The 26,853-nt window shown below is 33.0% G+C and overlaps 14 non-coding genes across 14 annotated transcripts; all 14 read left to right on the plus strand.

The window, feature by feature from the left end:
* The first annotated feature begins 3,326 nt into the window (after positions 1–3,326).
* Positions 3,327–3,400, plus strand: TRNAI-AAU (transfer RNA isoleucine (anticodon AAU)). Its single transcript has one exon. It is a non-coding gene; the product is annotated as a tRNA-Ile (tRNA).
* Positions 3,401–7,018: 3,618 nt separating this feature from the next.
* On the plus strand, positions 7,019–7,092 carry TRNAI-AAU (transfer RNA isoleucine (anticodon AAU)). The gene has a single exon. It is a non-coding gene; the product is annotated as a tRNA-Ile (tRNA).
* Positions 7,093–9,400: 2,308 nt separating this feature from the next.
* On the plus strand, positions 9,401–9,474 carry TRNAI-AAU (transfer RNA isoleucine (anticodon AAU)). The gene has a single exon. It is a non-coding gene; the product is annotated as a tRNA-Ile (tRNA).
* Positions 9,475–10,054: 580 nt separating this feature from the next.
* On the plus strand, positions 10,055–10,128 carry TRNAI-AAU (transfer RNA isoleucine (anticodon AAU)). Its single transcript has one exon. It is a non-coding gene; the product is annotated as a tRNA-Ile (tRNA).
* Positions 10,129–14,609: 4,481 nt separating this feature from the next.
* TRNAI-AAU (transfer RNA isoleucine (anticodon AAU)) lies at positions 14,610–14,683 on the plus strand. The gene has a single exon. It is a non-coding gene; the product is annotated as a tRNA-Ile (tRNA).
* Positions 14,684–15,473: 790 nt separating this feature from the next.
* Positions 15,474–15,547, plus strand: TRNAI-AAU (transfer RNA isoleucine (anticodon AAU)). The gene has a single exon. It is a non-coding gene; the product is annotated as a tRNA-Ile (tRNA).
* A 580-nt stretch (positions 15,548–16,127) lies between these two features.
* TRNAI-AAU (transfer RNA isoleucine (anticodon AAU)) lies at positions 16,128–16,201 on the plus strand. Its single transcript has one exon. It is a non-coding gene; the product is annotated as a tRNA-Ile (tRNA).
* Positions 16,202–16,991: 790 nt separating this feature from the next.
* TRNAI-AAU (transfer RNA isoleucine (anticodon AAU)) lies at positions 16,992–17,065 on the plus strand. Its single transcript has one exon. It is a non-coding gene; the product is annotated as a tRNA-Ile (tRNA).
* A 1,442-nt stretch (positions 17,066–18,507) lies between these two features.
* On the plus strand, positions 18,508–18,581 carry TRNAI-AAU (transfer RNA isoleucine (anticodon AAU)). Its single transcript has one exon. It is a non-coding gene; the product is annotated as a tRNA-Ile (tRNA).
* A 580-nt stretch (positions 18,582–19,161) lies between these two features.
* TRNAI-AAU (transfer RNA isoleucine (anticodon AAU)) lies at positions 19,162–19,235 on the plus strand. Its single transcript has one exon. It is a non-coding gene; the product is annotated as a tRNA-Ile (tRNA).
* Positions 19,236–20,665: 1,430 nt separating this feature from the next.
* TRNAI-AAU (transfer RNA isoleucine (anticodon AAU)) lies at positions 20,666–20,739 on the plus strand. Its single transcript has one exon. It is a non-coding gene; the product is annotated as a tRNA-Ile (tRNA).
* Positions 20,740–21,527: 788 nt separating this feature from the next.
* Positions 21,528–21,601, plus strand: TRNAI-AAU (transfer RNA isoleucine (anticodon AAU)). The gene has a single exon. It is a non-coding gene; the product is annotated as a tRNA-Ile (tRNA).
* Positions 21,602–22,181: 580 nt separating this feature from the next.
* Positions 22,182–22,255, plus strand: TRNAI-AAU (transfer RNA isoleucine (anticodon AAU)). Its single transcript has one exon. It is a non-coding gene; the product is annotated as a tRNA-Ile (tRNA).
* A 790-nt stretch (positions 22,256–23,045) lies between these two features.
* On the plus strand, positions 23,046–23,119 carry TRNAI-AAU (transfer RNA isoleucine (anticodon AAU)). Its single transcript has one exon. It is a non-coding gene; the product is annotated as a tRNA-Ile (tRNA).
* Positions 23,120–26,853: the final 3,734 nt, after the last annotated feature.

Genomic DNA, 26,853 nt, shown 5'->3' on the forward strand with positions numbered 1-26,853 from the left:
TTCCTTTGCGCAGAAGCTGATGGAATGATTAGATGAATCAATTGAATATAGGTGATGAATATTTATTTATTGCTAAACCACGTGGAAAAAACGTTACTGGTTCAAAATTCTAACTCTAAGTATGGAAATCCCTTTTGTATTGCAATTTTTTTGAAGTCATATTAGTTTCTTCATATTGATAATATGAAAGTTAATTCATATTAAACAACTGAAATTAAGCTTTCCAAATCTCCCGGCTGAACTATCATTAGCACTGCTTCCTGTGCTGGTCCTCCAAAAGATGTGCGAATTGGCCTGTTAGCTCAGTTGGTTAGAGCGTGGTGCTAATAACACCAAGGTCACAGGTTCGATCCCTGTACAGTCCAAGTTTAATTCTTTGAAAAAAGATGAATTTTTCTTGTGTCTCATTTTGGACTGTTTATCTCCTTGGATCAAACGCTGCTTGAAAGATTGGATGAATACATTTGATATAATTATAGAATTAATTACTATTCTTAAAGCGCCTGGAATATCCATTAATGGTTCTAAGTTCTAACGCCAAGTAACTAAATCTCTTATTTATTGCAATTTATTGAGATCATTTTTGTTTAGTCTTGTTGATAATATATAAAGATACTATGAATGTAAACAGCTGAATATAAGCTTTCCAACTATCCCGGATTAACAATCAGTAGGACTTCATCATCTGCTTCATCTTCAGTAGTATGCTATATATTTAGTGACTCTATTAGTTTAGTCTGTTAGAGCATGAAGTTAAAAACGCCAAGGACATACTTTGAATCAGTTTCCAAGCCAATACTTGATGCTCCTTTAATGTTGAAAATAGATGTATTTTCTACTGTATCATGTTTATCTCTATATTTCCTTTGAGGAGAAGCTGATAAAATGATTAGATGAATCAATTCAATATAGGTGATGAATATTTATTTATTGCTTAACCACATGGAAAAAACGTTAATGGTTCTAAATTCTAACACTAAGTATGAAAATCTCTTTTGTATTGTAATTTTTTTAAGTCATATTAGTTTCTTCATGTTGATAATATATAACAATAACTTCATGGTAAACTGCTGAAATTAAGCTTTCCAAATCTCCTGGGTTAACTATCATTTGCCCTTCTTCATTTGCTGGACCTCCAGGTAGTTGTGCAAAATGGCCTGTTAGCTCAGATGGTTAGCGCGTGGTGCTAATAACGCCAAGGTCACAGGTTCGATCCCTGTACAGGCCAAGTTTAATTGTTTGAACAAAGATGAATTTTTCTTGTGTGTCATTTTGGACTGTTTATCTCCTTGAATCACACGCTGCTTGAAGGATTGGATGGAATCAGTAGCATTTCATCATCTGCTAATTCTTCAAAAGTATTCTATTTATTTAGTGAGCCTATTAGTTTAGTCTGTTAGAGCATGAAGTTAAAAACGCAAAGGACATAATTTCAATCAGTCTCCAAGCCAATAATTGATGCTCCTTTAATGTTGAAAATAGATGTATTTTCTTCTGTATCATGTTTACCTCTATATTTCCTTTGCGCAGAAGCTGATGGAATGATTAGATGAATCAATTGAATATAGGTGATGAATATTTATTTATTGCTAAACCACGTGGAAAAAACGTTACTGGTTCAAAATTCTAACTCTAAGTATGGAAATCCCTTTTGTATTGCAATTTTTTTGAAGTCATATTAGTTTCTTCATATTGATAATATGAAAGTTAATTCATATTAAACAACTGAAATTAAGCTTTCCAAATCTCCCGGCTGAACTATCATTAGCACTGCTTCCTGTGCTGGTCCTCCAAAAGATGTGCGAATTGGCCTGTTAGCTCAGTTGGTTAGAGCGTGGTGCTAATAACGCCAAGGTCACAGGTTCGATCCCTGTACAGTCCAAGTTTAATTCTTTGAAAAAAGATGAATTTTTCTTGTGTCTCATTTTGGACTGTTTATCTCCTTGGATCAAACGCTGCTTGAAAGATTGGATGAATACATTTGATATAATTATAGAATTAATTACTATTCTTAAAGCGCCTGGAATATCCATTAATGGTTCTAAGTTCTAACGCCAAGTAACTAAATCTCTTATTTATTGCAATTTATTGAGATCATTTTTGTTTAGTCTTGTTGATAATATATAAAGATACTATGAATGTAAACAGCTGAATATAAGCTTTCCAACTATCCCGGATTAACAATCAGTAGGACTTCATCATCTGCTTCATCTTCAGTAGTATGCTATATATTTAGTGACTCTATTAGTTTAGTCTGTTAGAGCATGAAGTTAAAAACGCCAAGGACATACTTTGAATCAGTTTCCAAGCCAATACTTGATGCTCCTTTAATGTTGAAAATAGATGTATTTTCTACTGTATCATGTTTATCTCTATATTTCCTTTGAGGAGAAGCTGATAAAATGATTAGATGAATCAATTCAATATAGGTGATGAATATTTATTTATTGCTTAACCACATGGAAAAAACGTTAATGGTTCTAAATTCTAACACTAAGTATGAAAATCTCTTTTGTATTGTAATTTTTTTTAAGCCATATTAGTTTCTTCATTTTGATAATATATAACAATAACTTCATGGTAAACTGCTGAAATTTAGCTTTCCAAATCTCCCGGGTTAACTATCATTTGCCCTTCTTCATATGCTGGACCTCCAGGTAGATATGCAAAATGGCCTGTTAGCTCAGATGGTTAGAGCGTAGTGCTAATAACGCCAAGGTCACATGTTCGATCCCTGTATAGGCCAAGTTTAATTGTTTGAAAAAAGGTGAATTTTTCTAGTGTCTCATTTTGGAGTGTTTATCTCCTTGAATCACACGCTGCTTGAAGGATTGGATGGAATCAGTAGCATTTCATCATCTGCTAATTCTTCAAAAGTATTCTATATATTTAGTGAGCCTATTAGTTTAGTCTGTTAGAGCATGAAGTTAAAAACGCAAAGGACATAATTTCAATCAGTCTCCAAGCCAATACTTGATTCTCCTTTAATGTTGAAAATAGATGTATTTTCTTCTGTATCATGTTTACCTCTATATTTCCTTTGCGCAATAGCTGATAGAATGATTAGATGAATCAATTGAATATAGGTGATGAATATTTATTTATTGCTAAACCACGTGGAAAAAACGTTACTGGTTCAAAATTCTAACACTAAGTATGGAAATCTGTTTTGTATTGCAATTTTTTTGAAGTCATATTAGTTTCCTCATGTTGATTATATGAAAGTTAATTCATATTAAACAGCTGAAATTAAGCTTTCCAAATCTCCTGGTTGAACTATCATAAGCACTGCTTCCTGTGCTGGTCCTCCAGAAGATGTGCAAATTGGCCTGTTAGCTCAGTTGGTTAGAGTGTGGTGCTAATAACGCCAAGGTCACAGGTTCGATCCCTGTACAGGCCAAGTTTAATTCTTTGAAAAAATATCAATTTTTCTTGTGTCTCATTTTGGACTGTTTATCTCCTTGGATCAAACGCTGCTTGAAGGATTGGATGAATACATTTGATATAATTATAGAATTAATTACTATTCCTAAATCGCCTGGAATATCTATTAATAGTTCTAAGTTCTAACACCAACTAACTAAATCTCTTATTCATTGCAATTTATTGAGATCATTTTTGTTTAGTCTTGTTGATAATATATAAAGATACTATGAATGTAAACAGCTGAATATAAGCTTTCCAACTATCCCGGATTAACAATCAGTAGGACTTCATCATCTGCTTCATCTTTAATAGTATGCTATATATTTAGTGAGACTATTAGTTTAGTCTGTTAGAGCATGAAGTTAAAAACGCCAAGGACATACTTTGAATCAGTTTCCAAGCCAATACTTGATGCTCCTTTAATGTTGAAAATAGATGTATTTTCTACTGTATCATGTTTATCTCTATATTTCCTTTGAGGAGAAGCTGATAAAATGATTAGATGAATCAATTCAATATAGGTGATGAATATTTATTTATTGCTTAACCACATGGAAAAAACGTTATTGGTTCTAAATTCTAACACTAAGTATGAAAATCTCTTTTGTATTGTAATTTTTTTAAGTCATATTAGTTTCTTCATGTTGATAATATATAACAATAACTTCATGGTAAACTGCTGAAATTAAGCTTTCCAAATCTCCTGGGTTAACTATCATTTGCCCTTCTTCATTTGCTGGACCTCCAGGTAGTTGTGCAAAATGGCCTGTTAGCTCAGATATGTTAGCGCGTGGTGCTAATAACGCCAAGGTCACAGGTTCGATCCCTGTACAGGCCAAGTTTAATTGTTTGAACAAAGATGAATTTTTCTTGTGTGTCATTTTGGACTGTTTATCTCCTTGAATCACACGCTGCTTGAAGGATTGGATGGAATCAGTAGCATTTCATCATCTGCTAATTCTTCAAAAGTATTCTATTTATTTAGTGAGCCTATTAGTTTAGTCTGTTAGAGCATGAAGTTAAAAACGCAAAGGACATAATTTCAATCAGTCTCCAAGCCAATAATTGATGCTCCTTTAATGTTGAAAATAGATGTATTTTCTTCTGTATCATGTTTACCTCTATATTTCCTTTGCGCAGAAGCTGATGGAATGATTAGATGAATCAATTGAATATAGGTGATGAATATTTATTTATTGCTAAACCACGTGGAAAAAACGTTAATGGTTCTAAATTCTAACACTAAGTATGAAAATCTCTTTTGTATTGTAATTTTTTTAAGTCATATTAGTTTCTTCATGTTGATAATATATAACAATAACTTCATGGTAAACTGCTGAAATTAAGCTTTCCAAATCTCCTGGGTTAACTATCATTTGCCCTTCTTCATTTGCTGGACCTCCAGGTAGTTGTGCAAAATGGCCTGTTAGCTCAGATGGTTAGCGCGTGGTGCTAATAACGCCAAGGTCACAGGTTCGATCCCTGTACAGGCCAAGTTTAATTGTTTGAACAAAGATGAATTTTTCTTGTGTGTCATTTTGGACTGTTTATCTCCTTGAATCACACGCTGCTTGAAGGATTGGATGGAATCAGTAGCATTTCATCATCTGCTAATTCTTCAAAAGTATTCTATTTATTTAGTGAGCCTATTAGTTTAGTCTGTTAGAGCATGAAGTTAAAAACGCAAAGGACATAATTTCAATCAGTCTCCAAGCCAATAATTGATGCTCCTTTAATGTTGAAAATAGATGTATTTTCTTCTGTATCATGTTTACCTCTATATTTCCTTTGCGCAGAAGCTGATGGAATGATTAGATGAATCAATTGAATATAGGTGATGAATATTTATTTATTGCTAAACCACGTGGAAAAAACGTTACTGGTTCAAAATTCTAACTCTAAGTATGGAAATCCCTTTTGTATTGCAATTTTTTTGAAGTCATATTAGTTTCTTCATATTGATAATATGAAAGTTAATTCATATTAAACAACTGAAATTAAGCTTTCCAAATCTCCCGGCTGAACTATCATTAGCACTGCTTCCTGTGCTGGTCCTCCAAAAGATGTGCGAATTGGCCTGTTAGCTCAGTTGGTTAGAGCGTGGTGCTAATAACGCCAAGGTCACAGGTTCGATCCCTGTACAGTCCAAGTTTAATTCTTTGAAAAAAGATGAATTTTTCTTGTGTCTCATTTTGGACTGTTTATCTCCTTGGATCAAACGCTGCTTGAAAGATTGGATGAATACATTTGATATAATTATAGAATTAATTACTATTCTTAAAGCGCCTGGAATATCCATTAATGGTTCTAAGTTCTAACGCCAAGTAACTAAATCTCTTATTTATTGCAATTTATTGAGATCATTTTTGTTTAGTCTTGTTGATAATATATAAAGATACTATGAATGTAAACAGCTGAATATAAGCTTTCCAACTATCCCGGATTAACAATCAGTAGGACTTCATCATCTGCTTCATCTTCAGTAGTATGCTATATATTTAGTGACTCTATTAGTTTAGTCTGTTAGAGCATGAAGTTAAAAACGCCAAGGACATACTTTGAATCAGTTTCCAAGCCAATACTTGATGCTCCTTTAATGTTGAAAATAGATGTATTTTCTACTGTATCATGTTTATCTCTATATTTCCTTTGAGGAGAAGCTGATAAAATGATTAGATGAATCAATTCAATATAGGTGATGAATATTTATTTATTGCTTAACCACATGGAAAAAACGTTAATGGTTCTAAATTCTAACACTAAGTATGAAAATCTCTTTTGTATTGTAATTTTTTTTAAGCCATATTAGTTTCTTCATTTTGATAATATATAACAATAACTTCATGGTAAACTGCTGAAATTTAGCTTTCCAAATCTCCCGGGTTAACTATCATTTGCCCTTCTTCATATGCTGGACCTCCAGGTAGATATGCAAAATGGCCTGTTAGCTCAGATGGTTAGAGCGTAGTGCTAATAACGCCAAGGTCACATGTTCGATCCCTGTATAGGCCAAGTTTAATTGTTTGAAAAAAGGTGAATTTTTCTAGTGTCTCATTTTGGAGTGTTTATCTCCTTGAATCACACGCTGCTTGAAGGATTGGATGGAATCAGTAGCATTTCATCATCTGCTAATTCTTCAAAAGTATTCTATATATTTAGTGAGCCTATTAGTTTAGTCTGTTAGAGCATGAAGTTAAAAACGCAAAGGACATAATTTCAATCAGTCTCCAAGCCAATACTTGATTCTCCTTTAATGTTGAAAATAGATGTATTTTCTTCTGTATCATGTTTACCTCTATATTTCCTTTGCGCAATAGCTGATAGAATGATTAGATGAATCAATTGAATATAGGTGATGAATATTTATTTATTGCTAAACCACGTGGAAAAAACGTTACTGGTTCAAAATTCTAACACTAAGTATGGAAATCTGTTTTGTATTGCAATTTTTTTGAAGTCATATTAGTTTCCTCATGTTGATTATATGAAAGTTAATTCATATTAAACAGCTGAAATTAAGCTTTCCAAATCTCCTGGTTGAACTATCATAAGCACTGCTTCCTGTGCTGGTCCTCCAGAAGATGTGCAAATTGGCCTGTTAGCTCAGTTGGTTAGAGTGTGGTGCTAATAACGCCAAGGTCACAGGTTCGATCCCTGTACAGGCCAAGTTTAATTCTTTGAAAAAATATCAATTTTTCTTGTGTCTCATTTTGGACTGTTTATCTCCTTGGATCAAACGCTGCTTGAAGGATTGGATGAATACATTTGATATAATTATAGAATTAATTACTATTCCTAAATCGCCTGGAATATCTATTAATAGTTCTAAGTTCTAACACCAACTAACTAAATCTCTTATTCATTGCAATTTATTGAGATCATTTTTGTTTAGTCTTGTTGATAATATATAAAGATACTATGAATGTAAACAGCTGAATATAAGCTTTCCAACTATCCCGGATTAACAATCAGTAGGACTTCATCATCTGCTTCATCTTTAATAGTATGCTATATATTTAGTGAGACTATTAGTTTAGTCTGTTAGAGCATGAAGTTAAAAACGCCAAGGACATACTTTGAATCAGTTTCCAAGCCAATACTTGATGCTCCTTTAATGTTGAAAATAGATGTATTTTCTACTGTATCATGTTTATCTCTATATTTCCTTTGAGGAGAAGCTGATAAAATGATTAGATGAATCAATTCAATATAGGTGATGAATATTTATTTATTGCTTAACCACATGGAAAAAACGTTATTGGTTCTAAATTCTAACACTAAGTATGAAAATCTCTTTTGTATTGTAATTTTTTTAAGTCATATTAGTTTCTTCATGTTGATAATATATAACAATAACTTCATGGTAAACTGCTGAAATTAAGCTTTCCAAATCTCCTGGGTTAACTATCATTTGCCCTTCTTCATTTGCTGGACCTCCAGGTAGTTGTGCAAAATGGCCTGTTAGCTCAGATATGTTAGCGCGTGGTGCTAATAACGCCAAGGTCACAGGTTCGATCCCTGTACAGGCCAAGTTTAATTGTTTGAACAAAGATGAATTTTTCTTGTGTGTCATTTTGGACTGTTTATCTCCTTGAATCACACGCTGCTTGAAGGATTGGATGGAATCAGTAGCATTTCATCATCTGCTAATTCTTCAAAAGTATTCTATTTATTTAGTGAGCCTATTAGTTTAGTCTGTTAGAGCATGAAGTTAAAAACGCAAAGGACATAATTTCAATCAGTCTCCAAGCCAATAATTGATGCTCCTTTAATGTTGAAAATAGATGTATTTTCTTCTGTATCATGTTTACCTCTATATTTCCTTTGCGCAGAAGCTGATGGAATGATTAGATGAATCAATTGAATATAGGTGATGAATATTTATTTATTGCTAAACCACGTGGAAAAAACGTTACTGGTTCAAAATTCTAACTCTAAGTATGGAAATCCCTTTTGTATTGCAATTTTTTTGAAGTCATATTAGTTTCTTCATATTGATAATATGAAAGTTAATTCATATTAAACAACTGAAATTAAGCTTTCCAAATCTCCCGGCTGAACTATCATTAGCACTGCTTCCTGTGCTGGTCCTCCAAAAGATGTGAGAATTGGCCTGTTAGCTCAGTTGGTTAGAGCGTGGTGCTAATAACGCCAAGGTCACAGGTTTGATCCCTGTACAGTCCAAGTTTAATTCTTTGAAAAAAGATGAATTTTTCTTGTGTCTCATTTTGGACTGTTTATCTCCTTGGATCAAACGCTGCTTGAAAGATTGGATGAATACATTTGATATAATTATAGAATTAATTACTATTCTTAAAGCGCCTGGAATATCTATTAATGGTTCTAAGTTCTAACGCCAAGTAACTAAATCTCTTATTTATTGCAATTTATTGAGATCATTTTTGTTTAGTCTTGTTGATAATATATAAAGATACTATGAATGTAAACAGCTGAATATAAGCTTTCCAACTATCCCGGATTAACAATCAGTAGGACTTCATCATCTGCTTCATCTTCAGTAGTATGCTATATATTTAGTGACTCTATTAGTTTAGTCTGTTAGAGCATGAAGTTAAAAATGCCAAGGACATACTTTCAATCAGTCTCCAAGCCAATACTTGATGCTCCTTTAATGTTGAAAATAGATGTATTTTCTACTGTATCATGTTTATCTCTATATTTCCTTTGAGGAGAAGCTGATAAAATGATTAGATGAATCAATTCAATATAGGTGATGAATATTTATTTATTGCTTAACCACATGGAAAAAACGTTAATGGTTCTAAGTACAAACACTAAGTATGAAAATCTCTTTTGTATTGTAATTTTTTTTAAGTCATATTAGTTTCTTCATGTTGATAATATATAACAATAACTTCATGGTAAACTGCTGAAATTAAGCTTTCCAAATCTCCTGGGTTAACTATCACTTGCCCTTCTTCATTTGCTGGACCTCCTGGTAGTTGTGCAAAATGGCCTGTTAGCTCAGATGGTTAGAGCGTGGTGCTAATAACGCCAAGGTCACAGGTTCGATCCCTGTACAGGCCAAGTGTAATTGTTTGAACAAAGATGAATTTTTCTTTTGTCTCATTTTGGACTGTTTATCTCCTTGAATCACACGCTGCTTGAAGGATTGGATGGAATCAGTAGCATTTCATCATCTGCTAATTCTTCAAAAGTATTCTATATATTTAGTGAGCCTATTAGTTTAGTCTGTTAGAGCATGAAGTTAAAAACGCAAAGGACATAATTTCAATCAGTCTCCAAGCCAATACTTGATGCTCCTTTAATGTTGAAAATAGATGTATTTTCTTCTGTATCATGTTTACCTCCATATTTCCTTTGCGCAGAAGCTGATAGAATGATTAGATGAATCAATTGAATATAGGTGATGAATATTTATTTATTGCTAAACCACGTGGAAAAAACGTTACTGGTTCAAAATTCTAACACTAAGTATGGAAATCTCTTTTGTATTACAATTTTTTTGAAGTCATATTAGTTTCTTCATGTTGATAATATGAAAGTTAATTCATATTAAACAGCTGAAATTAAGCTTTCCAAATCTCCCGGTTGAACTATCATTAGCACTGCTTCCTGTGCTGGTCCTCCAGAAGATGTGCAAATTGGCCTGTTAGCTCAGTTGGTTAGAGCGTGGTGCTAATAACGCCAAGGTCACAGGTTCGATCCCTGTACAGGCCAAGTTTAATTCTTTGAAAAAAGATGAATTTTTCTTGTGTCTCATTTTGGACTGTTTATCTCCTTGGATCAAACGCTGCTTGAAGGATTGGATGAATATATTTGATATAATTATAGAATTAATTACTATTCTTAAAGCGCCTGGAATATCCATTAATGGTTCTAAGTTCTAACGCCAAGTAACTAAATCTCTTATTTATTGCAATTTATTGAGATCATTTTTGTTTAGTCTTGTTGATAATATATAAAGATACTATGAATGTAAACAGCTGAATATAAGCTTTCCAACTATCCCGGATTAACAATCAGTAGGACTTCATCATCTGCTTCATCTTCAGTAGTATGCTATATATTTAGTGACTCTATTAGTTTAGTCTGTTAGAGCATGAAGTTAAAAACGCCAAGGACATACTTTGAATCAGTTTCCAAGCCAATACTTGATGCTCCTTTAATGTTGAAAATAGATGTATTTTCTACTGTATCATGTTTATCTCTATATTTCCTTTGAGGAGAAGCTGATAAAATGATTAGATGAATCAATTCAATATAGGTGATGAATATTTATTTATTGCTTAACCACATGGAAAAAACGTTAATGGTTCTAAATTCTAACACTAAGTATGAAAATCTCTTTTGTATTGTAATTTTTTTTAAGTCATATTAGTTTCTTCATTTTGATAATATATAACAATAACTTCATGGTAAACTGCTGAAATTTAGCTTTCCAAATCTCCCGGGTTAACTATCATTTGCCCTTCTTCATATGCTGGACCTCCAGGTAGATATGCAAAATGGCCTGTTAGCTCAGATGGTTAGAGCGTAGTGCTAATAACGCCAAGGTCACATGTTCGATCCCTGTATAAGCCAAGTTTAATTGTTTGAAAAAAGGTGAATTTTTCTAGTGTCTCATTTTGGAGTGTTTATCTCCTTGAATCACACGCTGCTTGAAGGATTGGATGGAATCAGTAGCATTTCATCATCTGCTAATTCTTCAAAAGTATTCTATATATTTAGTGAGCCTATTAGTTTAGTCTGTTAGAGCATGAAGTTAAAAACGCAAAGGACATAATTTCAATCAGTCTCCAAGCCAATACTTGATTCTCCTTTAATGTTGAAAATAGATGTATTTTCTTCTGTACCATGTTTACCTCTATAGTTTCCTTTGCGCAGTAGCTGATAGAATGATTAGATGAATCAATTGAATATAGGTGATGAATATTTATTTATTGCTAAACCACGTGGAAAAAACGTTACTGGTTCAAAATTCTAACACTAAATATGGAAATCTCTTTTGTATTGCAATTTTTTTGAAGTCATATTAGTTTCTTCATGTTGATTATATGAAAGTTAATTCATATTAAACAGCTGAAATTAAGCTTTCCAAATCTCCTGGTTGAACTATCATAAGCACTGCCTCCTGTGCTGGTCCTCCAGAAGATGTGCAAATTGGCCTGTTAGCTCAGTTGGTTAGAGCGTGGTGCTAATAACGCCAAGGTCACAGGTTCGATCCCTGTACAGGCGAAGTTTAATTCTTTGAAAAAAGATCAATTTTTCTTGTGTCTCATTTTGGACTGTTTATCTCCTTGGATCAAACGCTGCTTGAAAGATTGGATGAATACATTTGATATAATTATAGAATTAATTACTATTCTTAAAGCGCCTGGAATATCTATTAATGGTTCTAAGTTCTAACGCCAAGTAACTAAATCTCTTATTTATAGCAATTTATTGAGATCATTTTTGTTTAGTCTTGTTGATAATATATGAAGATACTATGAATGTAAACAGCTGAATATAAGCTTTCCAACTATCCCGGATTAACAATCAGTAGGACTTCATCATCTGCTTCATCTTCAATAGTATGCTATATATTTAGTGACTCTATTAGTTTAGTCTGTTAGAGCATGAAGTTAAAAACGACAAGGACATACTTTCAATCAGTCTCCAAGCCAATACTTGATGCTCCTTTAATGTTGAAAATAGATGTATTTTCTACTGTATCATGTTTATCTCTATATTTCCTTTGAGGAGAAGCTGATAAAATGATTAGATGAATCAATTCAATATAGGTGATGAATATTTATTTATTGCTTAACCACATGGAAAAAACGTTAATGGTTCTAAATTCTAACACTAAGTATGAAAATCTCTTTTGTATTGTAATTTTTTTTAAGTCATATTAGTTTCTTCATTTTGATAATATATAACAATAACTTCATGGTAAACTGCTGAAATTTAGCTTTCCAAATCTCATGGGTTAACTATCATTTGCCCTTCTTCATATGCTGGACCTCCAGGTAGTTATGCAAAATGGCCTGTTAGCTCAGATGGTTAGAGCGTAGTGCTAATAATGCCAAGGTCACAGGTTCGATCCCTGTACAGACTAAGTTCAATTGTTTGAAAAAAGGTGAATTTTTCTAGTGTCTCATTTTGGACTGTTTATCTCCTTGAATCACACGCTGCTTGAAGGATTGGATGGAATCAGTAGCTTTTCATCATCTGCTAATTCTTCAAAAGTATTCTATATATTTAGTGAGCCTATTAGTTTAGTCTGTTAGAGCATGAAGTTAAAAACGCAAAGGACATAATTTCAATCAGTCTCCAAGCCAATACTTGATTCTCCTTTAATGTTGAAAATAGATGTATTTTCTTCTGTATCATGTTTACCTCTATATTTCCTTTGCGCAGTAGCTGATAGAATGATTAGATGAATCAATTGAACATAGGTGATGAATATTTATTTATTGCTAAACCACGTGGAAAAAACTTTACTGGTTCAAAATTTTAACACTAAGTATGGAAATCTCTTTTGTATTGCAATTTTTTTGAAGTCATATTAGTTTCTTCATGTTGATAATATGAAAGTTAATTCATATTAAACAGCTGAAATTAAGCTTTCCAAATCTCCTGGTTGAACTATCATAAGCACTGCTTCCTGTGCTGGTACTCCAGAAGATGTGCAAGTTGGCCTGTTAGCTCAGTTGGTTAGAGCGTGGTGCTAATAATGCCAAGGTCACAGATTCGATCCCTGTACAGTCCAAGTTTAATTCTTTGAAAAAAGATCAATTTTTCTTGTGTCTCATTGTGTACTGTTTATCTCCTTTGATCAAACGCTGCTTGAAGGATTGGATGAATACATTTGATATAATTATAGAATTAATTACTATTCTTAAAGCGCCTGGAATATCTATTAATAGTTCTAAGTTCTAACACCAACTAACTAAATCTCTTATTTATTGCAATTTATTGAGATCATTTTTGTTTAGTCTTGTTGATAATATATAAAGATACTATGAATGTAAACAGCTGAATATAAGCTTTCCAACTATCCCGGATTAACAATCAGTAGGACTTCATCATCAGCTTCATCTTCAATAGTATACTATATATTTAGTGAGACTATTAGTTTAGTCTGTTAGAGCATGAAGTTAAAAACGCCAAGGACATACATTCAATCAGTCTCCAAGCCAATACTTGGTGCACCTTTAATGTTGAAAATAGATGTATTTTCTACTGTATCATGTTTATCTCTATATTTCCTTTGAGGAGAAGCTGATATAATGATTAGATGAATCAATTCAATATAGGTGATGAATATTTATTTATTGCTTAACCACATGGAAAAAACGTTAATGGTTCTAAGTTCTAACACTAAGTATGTAAATCTCTTTTGTATTGTATTTTTTTTTAAGTCATATTAGTTTCTTCATGTTGATAATATATAACAATAACTTCATGGTAAACTGCCGAAATTAAGCTTTCCAAATCTCCTGGGTTAACTATCATTTGCCCTTCTTCATATGCTGGACCTCCAGGTAATTGTGCAAAATGGCCTGTTAGCTCAGATGGTTAGAGCGTGGTGCTAATAATGCCAAGGTCACAGGTTCGATCCCTGTACAGGCCAAGTTTAATTGTTGGAACAAAGATGAACTTTTCTTGTGTCTCATTTTGGACTGTTTATCTCCTTGAATCACACGCTGCTTGAAGGATTGGATGGAATCAGTAGCATTTCATCATCTGCTAATTCTTCAAAAGTATTCTATATATTTAGTGAGCCTATTAGTTTAGTCTGTTAGAGCATGAAGTTAAAAACGCAGAGGACATAATTTCAATCAGTCTCCAAGCCAATACTTGATTCTCCTTTAATGTTGAAAATAGATGTATTTTATTCTGTATCATGTTTACCTCTATATTTCCTTTGCGCAGTAGCTGATAGAATGATTAGATGAATCAATTGAATATAGGTGATGAATATTTATTTATTGCTAAACCACGTGGAAAAAACTTTACTGGTTCAAAATTCTAACACTAAATATGGAAATCTCTTTTGTATTGCAATTTTTTTGAAGTCATATTAGTTTCTTCATGTTGATAATATGAAAGTTAATTCATATTAAACAGCTGAAATTAAGCTTTCCAAATCTCCTGGTTGAACTATCATAAGCACTGCTTCCTGTGCTGGTTCTCCAGAAGAAGTGCAAATTGGCCTGTTAGCTCAGTTGGTTAGAGCGTGGTGCTAATAACGCCAAGGTCACAGGTTCGATCCCTGTACAGGCCAAGTTTAATTCTTTGAAAAAAGATCAATTTTTCTTGTGTCTCATTGTGTACTGTTTATCTCCTTGGATCAAACGCTGCTTGAAGGATTGGATGAATACATTTGATATAATTATAGAATTAATTACTATTCTTAAAGCGCCTGGAATATCTATTAATGGTTCTAAGTTCTAACGCCAAGTAACTAAATCTCTTATTTATTGCAATTTATTGAGATCATTTTTGTTTAGTCTTGTTGATATTATATAAAGATACTATGAATGTAAACAGCTGAATATAAGCTTTCCAACTATCCCGGATTAACAATCAGTAGGACTTCATCATCAGCTTCATCTTCAATAGTATACTATATATTTAGTGAGACTATTAGTTTAGTCTGTTAGAGCATGAAGTTAAAAACGCCAAGGACATACATTCAATCAGTCTCCAAGCCAATACTTGATGTACCTTTAATGTTGAAAATAGATGTATTTTCTACTGTATCATGTTTATCTCTATATTTCCTTTGAGGAGAAGCTGATATAATGATTAGATGAATCAATTCAATATAGGTGATGAATATTTATTTATTGCTTAACCACATGGAAAAAACGTTAATGGTTCTAAGTTCTAACACTAAGTATGTAAATCTCTTTTGTATTGTAATTTTTTTTAAGTCATATTAGTTTCTTCATGTTGATAATATATAACAATAACTTCATGGTAAACTGCTGAAATTAAGCTTTCCAAATCTCCTGGGTTAACTATCATTTGCCCTTCTTCATATGCTGGACCTCCAGATAGTTGTGCAAAATGGCCTGTTAGCTCAGATGGTTAGAGCGTGGTGCTAATAACGCCAAGGTCACAGGTTCGATCCCTGTACAGGCCAAGTTTAATTGTTTGAACAAAGATGAACTTTTCTTGTGTCTCATTTTGGACTGTTTATCTCCTTGAATCACACGCTGCTTGAAGGATTGGATGGAATCAGTAGCATTTCATCATCTGCTAATTCTTCAAAAGTATTCTATATATTTAGTGAGCCTATTAGTTTAGTCTGTTAGAGCATGAAGTTAAAAACGCAGAGGACATAATTTCAATCAGTCTCCAAGCCAATACTTGATTCTCCTTTAATGTTGAAAATAGATGTATTTTATTCTGTATCATGTTTACCTCTATATTTCCTTTGCGCAGTAGCTGATAGAATGATTAGATGAATCAATTGAATATAGGTGATGAATATTTATTTATTGCTAAACCACGTGGAAAAAACTTTACTGGTTCAAAATTCTAACACTAAGTATGGAAATCTCTTTTGTATTGCAATTTTTTTGAAGTCATATTAGTTTCTTCATGTTGATAATATGAAAGTTAATTCATATTAAACAGCTGAAATTAAGCTTTCCAAATCTCCTGGTTGAACTATCATAAGCACTGCTTCCTGTGCTGGTTCTCCAGAAGATCTGCAAATTGGCCTGTTAGCTCAGTTGGTTAGAGCGTGGTGCTAATAACGCCAAGGTCACAGGTTTGATCCCTGTACAGGCCAAGTTTAATTCTTTGAAAAAAGATCAATTTTTCTTGTGTCTCATTGTGTACTGTTTATCTCCTTTGATCAAACGCTGCTTGAAGGATTGGATGAATACATTTGATATAATTATAGAATTAATTACTATTCTTAAAGCGCCTGGAATATCTATTAATGGTTCTAAGTTCTAACACCAAGTAACTAAATCTCTTATTTATTGCAATTTATTGAGATCATTTTTGTTTAGTCTTGTTGATATTATATAAAGATACTATGAATGTAAACAGCTGAATATAAGCTTTCCAACTATCCCGGATTAACAATCAGTAGGACTTCATCATCTGCTTCATCTTTAATAGTATGCTATATATTTAGTGAGACTATTAGTTTAGTCTGTTAGATCATGAAGTTAAAAACGCCAAGGACATACTTTCAATCAGTCTCCAAGCCAATACTTGATGCTCCTTTAATGTTGAAAATAGATGTATTTTCTACTGTATCATGTTTATCTCTATATTTCCTTTGAGGAGAAGCTGATAAAATGATTAGATGAATCAATTCAATATAGGTGATGAATATTTATTCATTGCTTAACCACATGGAAAAAACGTTAATGGTTCCAAGTTCTAACACTAAGTATGAAAATCTCTTTTGTATTGTAATTTTTTTTAAGTCATATTAGTTTCTTCATGTTGATAATATATAACAATAACTTCATGGTAAACTGCTGAAATTAAGCTTTCCAAATCTCCTGGGTTAACTATCATTTGCCCTTCTTCATATGCTGGACCTCCAGGTAGTTGTGCAAAATGGCCTGTTAGCTCAGATGGTTAGAGCGTGGTGCTAATAACGCCAAGGTCACAGGTTCGATCCCTGTACAGGCCAAGTTTAATTGTTTGAACAAAGATGAATTTTTCTTGTGTCTCATTTTGGACTGTTTATCTCCTTGAATCACACGCTGCTTGAAGGATTGGATGGAATCAGTAGCATTTCATCATCTGCTAATTCTTCAAAAGTATTCTATATATTTAGTGAGCATATTAGTTTAGTCTGTTAGAGCATGAAGTTAAAAACGCAAAGGACATAATTTCAATCAGTCTCCAAGCCAATACTTGATTCTCCTTTAATGTTGAAAATAGATGTATTTTCTTCTGTATCATGTTTACCTCTATATTTCCTTTGCGCAGAAGCTGATAGAATGATTAGATGAATCAATTGAATATAGGTGATGAATATTTATTTATTGCTAAACCACGTGGAAAAAACGTTACTGGTTCAAAATTCTATCACTAAGTATGGAAATCTCTTTTGTATTGCAATTTTTTTGAAGTCATATTAGTTTCTTCATGTTGATAATATGAAAGTTAATTCATATTAAACAGCTGAAATTAAGCTTTCCAAATCTCCCGGTTGAACTATCATTAGCACTGCTTCCTGTGCTGGTCCTCCAGAAGATGTGCAAATTGGCCTTTTAGCTCAGTTGGTTAGAGCGTGGTGCTAATAATGCCAAGGTCACAGGTTCGATCCCTGTACAGGCCAAGTTTAATTCTTTGAAAAAAGATTAATTTTTCTTGTGTCTCATTTTGGACTGTTTATCTCCTTGGATCAAACGCTGCTTGAAGGACTGGATGAATACATTTGATATAATTATAGAATTAATTACTATTCTTAAAGCGCCTGGAATATCTATTAATGGTTCTAAGTTCTAACGCCAAGTAACTAAATCTGTTATTTATAGCAATTTATTGAGATCATTTTTGTTTAGTCTTGTTGATAATATATAAAGATACTATGAATGTAAACAGCTGAATATAAGCTTTCCAACTATCCCGGATTAACAATCAGTAGGACTTCATCATCTGCTTCATCTTCAATAGTATGCTATATATTTAGTGACTCTATTAGTTTAGTCTGTTAGAGCATGAAGTTAAAAACGACAAGGACATACTTTCAATCAGTCTCCAAGCCAATACTTGATGCTCCTTTAATGTTGAAAATAGATGTATTTTCTACTGTATCATGTTTATCTCTATATTTCCTTTGAGGAGAAGCTGATACAATGATTAGATGAATCAATTCAATATAGGTGATGAATATTTATTTATTGCTTAACCACATGGAAAAAACGTTAATGGTTCTAAGTTCTAACACTAAGTATGTAAATCTCTTTTGTATTATAATTTTTTTTGTCATATTAGTTTCTTCATGTTGATAATATCTAACAATAACTTCATGTTAAACTGCTGAAATTAAGCTTTCCAAATCTCCTGGGTTAACTATCATTTGCCCTTCTTCATATGCTGGACCTCCAGGTAGTTGTGCGAAATGGCCTGTTAGCTCAGATGGTTAGAGCGTGGTGCTAATAACGCCAAGGTCACAGGTTCGATCCCTGTACAGGCCAAGTTTAATTGTTTGAACAAAGATGAATTTTTCTTGTGTCTCATTTTGGACTGTTTATCTCCTTGAATCACACGCTGCTTGAAGGATTGGATGGAATCAGTAGCATTTCATCATCTGCTAATTCTTCAAAAGTATTCTATATATTTAGTGAGCCTATTAGTTTAGACTGTTAGAGCATGAAGTTAAAAACGCAAAGGACATAATTTCAATCAGTCTCCAAGCCAATACTTGATGCTCCTTTAATGTTGAAAATAGATGTATTTTCTTCTGTATCATGTTTACCTCCATATTTCCTTTGCGCAGAAGCTGATAGAATGATTAGATGAATCAATTGAATATAGGTGATAAATATTTATTTATTGCTAATCCACGTGGAAAAAACGTTACTGGTTCAAAATTCTAACACTAAGTATGGAAATCTCTTTTGTATTGCAATTTTTTTGAAGTCCTATTAGCTTCTTCATGTTGATAATATGAAAGTTAATTCATATTAAACAGCTGAAATTAAGCTTTCCAAATCTCCCGGTTGAACTATCATTAGCACTGCTTCCGGTGCTGGTCCTCCAGAAGATGTGAAAATTGGCCTGTTAGCTCAGTTGGTTAGAGCGTGGTGCTAATAACGCCAAGATCACAGGTTCGATCCCTGTACAGGCCAAGTTTAATTCCTTGAAAAAAGATGAATTTTTCTTGTGTCTCATTTTGGACTGTTTATCTCCTTGGATCAAACGCTGCTTGAATGATTGGATGAATACATTTGATATAATTATAGAATTAATTACTATTCTTAAAGCGCCTGGAATATCTATTAATGGTTCTAAGTTCTAACGCCAAGTAACTAAATCTCTTATTTATTGCAATTTATTGAGATCATTTTTGTTTAGTCTTGTTGATAATATATAAAGATACTATGAATGTAAACAGCTGAATATAAGCTTTCCAACTATCCCGGATTAACAATCAGTAGGACTTCATCATCTGCTTCATCTTCAGAAGTATGCTATATATTTAGTGACTCTATTAGTTTAGTCTGTTAGAGCATGAAGTTAAAAACGCAATCAGTCTCCAAGCCAATACTTGATGCTCCTTTACTGTTGAAAATAGATGTATTTTCTACTGTATCATGTTTATCTCTATATTTCCTTTGAGGAGAAGCTGATAAAATGATTAGATGAATCAATTCAATATAGGTGATGAATATTTATTTATTGCTTAACCACATGGAAAAAACGTTAATGGTTCTAAGTTCTAACACTAAGTATGAAAATCTCTTTTGTATTGTAATTTTTTTTAAGTCATATTAGTTTCTTCATGTTGATAATATATAACAATAACTTCATGGTAAACTGCTGAAATTAAGCTTTCCAAATCTCCTGGGTTAACTATCATTTGCCCTTCTTCATTTGCTGGACCTCCAGGTAGTTGTGCAAAATGGCCTGTTAGCTCAGATGGTTAGAGCGTTGTGCTAATAACGCCAAGGTCACAGGTTCGATCCCTGCACAGGCCAAGTTTAATTGTTTGAACAAAGATGAATTTTTCTTGTGTCTCATTTTGGACTGTTTATCTCCTTGAATCACACGCTGCTTGAAGGATTGGATGGAATCAGTAGCATTTCATCATCTGCTAATTCTTCAAAAGTATTCTATATATTTAGTGAGCCTATTAGTTTAGTCTGTTAGAGCATGAAGTTAAAAACGCAAAAGGACATAATTTCAATCAGTCTCCAAGCCAATACTTGATTCTCCTTTAATGTTGAAAATAGATGTATTTTCTTCTGTATCATGTTTACCTCTATATTTCCTTTGCGCAGTAGCTGATAGAATGATTAGATGAATCAATTGAATATAGGTGATGAATATTTATTTATTGCTAAACCACGTGGAAAAAACGTTACTAGTTCAAAATTCTAACACTAAGTATGGAAATCTCTTTTGTATTGCAATTTTTTTGAAGTCATATTAGTTTCTTCATGTTGATAATATGAAAGTTAATTCATATTAAACAGCTGAAATTAAGCTTTCCAAATCTCCTGGTTGAACTATCATAAGCACTGCTTCCTGTGCTGGTTCTCCAGAAGATGTGCAAATTGGCCTGTTAGCTCAGTTGGTTAGAGCGTGGTGCTAATAACGCCAAGGTCACAGGTTCGATCCCTGTACAGGCCAAGTTTAATTCTTTGAAAAAAGATCAATTTTTCTTGTGTCTCATTGTGTACTGTTTATCTCCTTGGATCAAACGCTGCTTGAAGGATTGGATGAATACATTTGATATAATTATAGAATTAATTACTATTCTTAAAGCGCCTGGAATATCTATTAATGGTTCTAAGTTCTAACGCCAAGTAACTAAATCTCTTATTTATAGCAATTTATTGAGATCATTTTTGTTTAGTCTTGTTGATAATATATAAAGATACTATGAATGTAAACAGCTGAATATAAGCTTTCCAACTATCCCGGATTAACAATCAGTAGGACTTCATCATCTGCTTCATCTTCAATAGTATGCTATATATTTAGTGACTCTATTAGTTTAGTCTGTTAGAGCATGAAGTTAAAAACGACAAGGACATACTTTCAATCAGTCTCCAAGCCAATACTTGATGCTCCTTTAATGTTGAAAATAGATGTATTTTCTACTGTATCATGTTTATCTCTATATTTCCTTTGAGGAGAAGCTGATACAATGATTAGATGAATCAATTCAATATAGGTGATGAATATTTATTTATTGCTTAACCACATGGAAAAAACGTTAATGGTTCTAAGTTCTAACACTAAGTATGTAAATCTCTTTTGTATTATAATTTTTTTTGTCATATTAGTTTCTTCATGTTGATAATATCTAACAATAACTTCATGTTAAACTGCTGAAATTAAGCTTTCCAAATCTCCTGGGTTAACTATCATTTGCCCTTCTTCATATGCTGGACCTCCAGGTAGTTGAGCGAAATGGCCTGTTAGCTCAGATGGTTAGAGCGTGGTGCTAATAACGCCAAGGTCACAGGTTCGATCCCTGTACAGGCCAAGTTTAATTGTTTGAACAAAGATGAATTTTTCTTGTGTCTCATTTTGGACTGTTTATCTCCTTGAATCACACGCTGCTTGAAGGATTGGATGGAATCAGTAGCATTTCATCATCTGCTAATTCTTCAAAAGTATTCTATATATTTAGTGAGCCTATTAGTTTAGACTGTTAGAGCATGAAGTTAAAAACGCAAAGGACATAATTTCAATCAGTCTCCAAGCCAATACTTGATGCTCCTTTAATGTTGAAAATAGATGTATTTTCTTCTGTATCATGTTTACCTCCATATTTCCTTTGCGCAGAAGCTGATAGAATGATTAGATGAATCAATTGAATATAGGTGATAAATATTTATTTATTGCTAATCCACGTGGAAAAAACGTTACTGGTTCAAAATTCTAACACTAAGTATGGAAATCTCTTTTGTATTGCAATTTTTTTGAAGTCCTATTAGCTTCTTCATGTTGATAATATGAAAGTTAATTCATATTAAACAGCTGAAATTAAGCTTTCCAAATCTCCCGGTTGAACTATCATTAGCACTGCTTCCGGTGCTGGTCCTCCAGAAGATGTGAAAATTGGCCTGTTAGCTCAGTTGGTTAGAGCGTGGTGCTAATAACGCCAAGATCACAGGTTCGATCCCTGTACAGGCCAAGTTTAATTCCTTGAAAAAAGATGAATTTTTCTTGTGTCTCATTTTGGACTGTTTATCTCCTTGGATCAAACGCTGCTTGAATGATTGGATGAATACATTTGATATAATTATAGAATTAATTACTATTCTTAAAGCGCCTGGAATATCTATTAATGGTTCTAAGTTCTAACGCCAAGTAACTAAATCTCTTATTTATTGCAATTTATTGAGATCATTTTTGTTTAGTCTTGTTGATAATATATAAAGATACTATGAATGTAAACAGCTGAATATAAGCTTTCCAACTATCCCGGATTAACAATCAGTAGGACTTCATCATCAGCTTCATCTTCAATAGTATACTATATATTTAGTGAGACTATTAGTTTAGTCTGTTAGAGCATGAAGTTAAAAACGCCAAGGACATACATTCAATCAGTCTCCAAGCCAATACTTGATGCACCTTTAATGTTGAAAATAGATGTATTTTCTACTGTATCATGTTTATCTCTATATTTCCTTTGAGGAGAAGCTGATATAATGATTAGATGAATCAATTCAATATAGGTGATGAATATTTATTTATTGCTTAACCACATGGAAAAAACGTTAATGGTTCTAAGTTCTAACACTAAGTATGTAAATCTCTTTTGTATTGTAATTTTTTTTAAGTCATATTAGTTTCTTCATGTTGATAATATATAACAATAACTTCATGGTAAACTGCTGAAATTAAGCTTTCCAAATCTCCTGGGTTAACTATCATTTGCCCTTCTTCATATGCTGGACCTCCAGGTAGTTGTGCAAAATGGCTTGTTAGCTCAGATGGTTAGAGCGTGGTGCTAATAACGCCAAGGTCACAGGTTCGATCCCTGTACAGGCCAAGTTTAATTGTTTGAACGAAGATGAACTTTTCTTGTGTCTCATTTTGGACTGTTTATCTCCTTGAATCACACGCTGCTTGAAGGATTGGATGGAAAAAGTAGCATTTAATCATCTGCTAATTCTTCAAAATTATTCTATATATTTAGTGAGCCTATTAGTTTAGTCTGTTAGAGCATTAAGTTAAAAACGCACAGGACATAATTTCAATCAGTCTCCAAGCCAATACTTGATTCTCCTTTAATGTTGAAAATAGATGTATTTTCTTCTGTATCATGTTTACCTCTATATTTCCTTTGCGCAGAAGCTGATAGAATGATTAGATGAATCAATTGAATATAGGTGATGAATATTTATTTATTGCTAAACCACGTGGAAAAAACGTTACTGGTTCAAAATTCTAACACTAAGTATGGAAATCTCTTTTGTATTGCAATTTTTTTGAAGTCATATTAGTTTCTTCATGTTGATAATATGAAAGTTAATTCATATTAAACAGCTGAAATTAAGCTTTCCAAATCTCCCGGTTGAACTATCAGTAGCACTGCTTCCTGTGCTGGTCCTCCAGAAGATGTGCAAATTGGCCTGTTAGCTCAGTTGGTTAGAGCGCTTTGCTAATAATGCCAAGGTCACAGGTTCGATCCCTGTACAGGCCAAGTTTAATTCTTTGAAAAAAGATTAATTTTTCTTGTGTCTCATTTTGGACTGTTTATCTGCTTGGATCAAACGCTGCTTGATCGACTGGATGAATACATTTGATATAATTATAGAATGAATTACTATTCTTAAAGCGCCTGGAATATCTATTAATGGTTCTAAGTTCTAACGCCAAGTAACTAAATCTCTTATTTATTGCAATTTATTGAGATCATTTTTGTTTAGTCTTGTTGATAATATATAAAGATACTATGAATGTAAACAGCTGAATATAAGCTTTCCAACTATCCCGGATTAACAATCAGTAGGACTTCATCATCTGCTTCATCTTCAGTAGTATGCTATATATTTAGTGACTCTATTAGTTTAGTCTGTTAGAGCATGAAGTTAAAAACGCAAAGGACATACTTTCAATCAGTCTCCAAGCCAATACTTGATGCTCCTTTACTGTTGAAAATAGATGTATTTTCTACTGTATCATGTTTATCTCTATATTTCCTGTGAGGAGAAGCTGATAAAATGATTAGATGAATCAATTCAATATAGGTGATGAATATTTATTTATTGCTTAACCACATGGAAAAAAAGTTAATGGTTCTAAGTTCTAACACTAAGTATGTAAATCTCTTTTGTATTGTAATTTTTTTTAAGTCATATTAGTTTCTTCATGTTGATAATATATAACAATAACTTCATGGTAAACTGCTGAAATTAAGCTTTCCAAATCTCCTGGGTTAACTATCATTTGCCCTTCTTCATATGCTGGACCTCCAGGTAGTTGTGCAAAATGGCCTCTTAGCTCAGATGGTTAGAGCGTGGTGCTAATAATGCCAAGGTCACAGGTTCGATCCCTGTACAGGCCAAGTTTAATTGTTTGAACAAAGATGAATTTTTCTTGTGTCTCATTTTGGACTGTTTATCTCCTTGAATCACACGCTGCTTGAAGGATTGGATGGAATCAGTAGCATTTCATCATCTGCTAATTCTTCAAAAGTATTCTATATATTTAGTGAGCCTATTAGTTTAGTCTGTTAGAGCATGAAGTTAAAAACGCAAAGGACATAATTTCAATCAGTCTCCAAGCCAATACTTGATGCTCCTTTAATGTTGAAAATAGATGTATTTTCTTCTGTATCATGTTTACCTCCATATTTCCTTTGCGCAGAAGCTGATAGAATGATTAGATGAATGAATTGAATATAGGTGATAAATATTTATTTATTGCTAATCCACGTGGAAAAAACGTTACTGGTTCAAAATTCTAACACTAAGTATGGAAATCTCTTTTGTATTGCAATTTTTTTGAAGTCCTATTAGCTTCTTCATGTTGATAATATGAAAGTTAATTCATATTAAACAGCTGAAATTAAGCTTTCCAAATCTCCCGGTTGAACTATCATTAGCACTGCTTCCGGTGCTGGTCCTCCAGAAGATGTGAAAATTGGCCTGTTATCTCAGTTGGTTAGAGCGTGGTGCTAATAACGCTAAGGTCACAGGTTCGATCCCTGTACAGGCCAAGTTTAATTCCTTGAAAAAAGATGAATTTTTCTTGTGTCTCATTTTGGACTGTTTATCTCCTTGGATCAAACGCTGCTTGAATGATTGGATGAATACATTTGATATAATTATAGAATTAATTACTATTCTTAAAGCGCCTGGAATATCTATTAATGGTTCTAAGTTCTAACGCCAAGTAACTAAATCTCTTATTTATTGCAATTTATTGAGATCATTTTTGTTTAGTCTTGTTGATAATATATAAAGATACTATGAATGTAAACAGCTGAATATAAGCTTTCCAACTATCCCGGATTAACAATCAGTAGGACTTCATCATCTGCTTCATCTTCAGTAGTATGCTATATATTTAGTGACTCTATTAGTTTAGTCTGTTAGAGCATGAAGTTAAAAACGCAAAGGACATACTTTCAATCAGTCTCCAAGCCAATACTTGATGCTCCTTTACTGTTGAAAATAGATGTATTTTCTACTGTATCATGTTTATCTCTATATTTCCTTTGAGGAGAAGCTGATAAAATGATTAGATGAATCAATTCAATATAGGTGATGAATATTTATTTATTGCTTAACCACATGGAAAAAACGTTAATGGTTCTAAGTTCTAACACTAAGTATGAAAATCTCTTTTGTATTGTAATTTTTTTTAAGTCATATTAGTTTCTTCATGTTGATAATATATAACAATAACTTCATGGTAAACTGCTGAAATTAAGCTTTCCAAATCTCCTGGGTTAACTATCATTTGCCCTTCTTCATTTGCTGGACCTCCAGGTAGTTGTGCAAAATGGCCTGTTACCTCAGATGGTTAGAGCGTTGTGCTAATAACGCCAAGGTCACAGGTTCGATCCCTGTACAGGCCAGGTTTAATTGTTTGAACAAAGATGAATTTTTCTTGTGTCTCATTTTGGACTGTTTATCTCCTTGAATCACACGCTGCTTGAAGGATTGGATGGAATCAGTAGCATTTCATCATCTGCTAATTCTTCAAAAGTATTCTATATATTTAGTGAGCCTATTAGTTTAGTCTGTTAGAGCATGAAGTTAAAAACGCAAAAGGACATAATTTCAATCAGTCTCCAAGCCAATACTTGATTCTCCTTTAATGTTGAAAATAGATGTATTTTCTTCTGTATCATGTTTACCTCTATATTTCCTTTGCGCAGAAGCTGATAGAATGATTAGATGAATCAATTGAATATAGGTGATGAATATTTATTTATTGCTAAACCACGGGGAAAAAACGTTACTGGTTCAAAATTCTATCACTAAGTATGGAAATCTCTTTTGTATTGCAATTTTTTTGAAGTCATATTAGTTTCTTCATGTTGATAATATGAAAGTTAATTCATATTAAACAGCTGAAATTAAGCTTTCCAAATCTCCCGGTTGAACTATCATTAGCACTGCTTCCTGTGCTGGTCCTCCAGAAGATTTGCAAATTGGCCTTTTAGCTCAGTTGGTTAGATCGTGGTGCTAATAATGCCAAGGTCACAGGTTCGATCCCTGTACAGGCCAAGTTTAATTCTTTGAAAAAAGATTAATTTTTCTTGTGTCTCAT

This window comes from Lissotriton helveticus, chromosome 4_1, assembly GCF_964261635.1.
Source record: "Lissotriton helveticus chromosome 4_1, aLisHel1.1, whole genome shotgun sequence".
Taxonomy (NCBI): domain Eukaryota; kingdom Metazoa; phylum Chordata; class Amphibia; order Caudata; family Salamandridae; genus Lissotriton; species Lissotriton helveticus.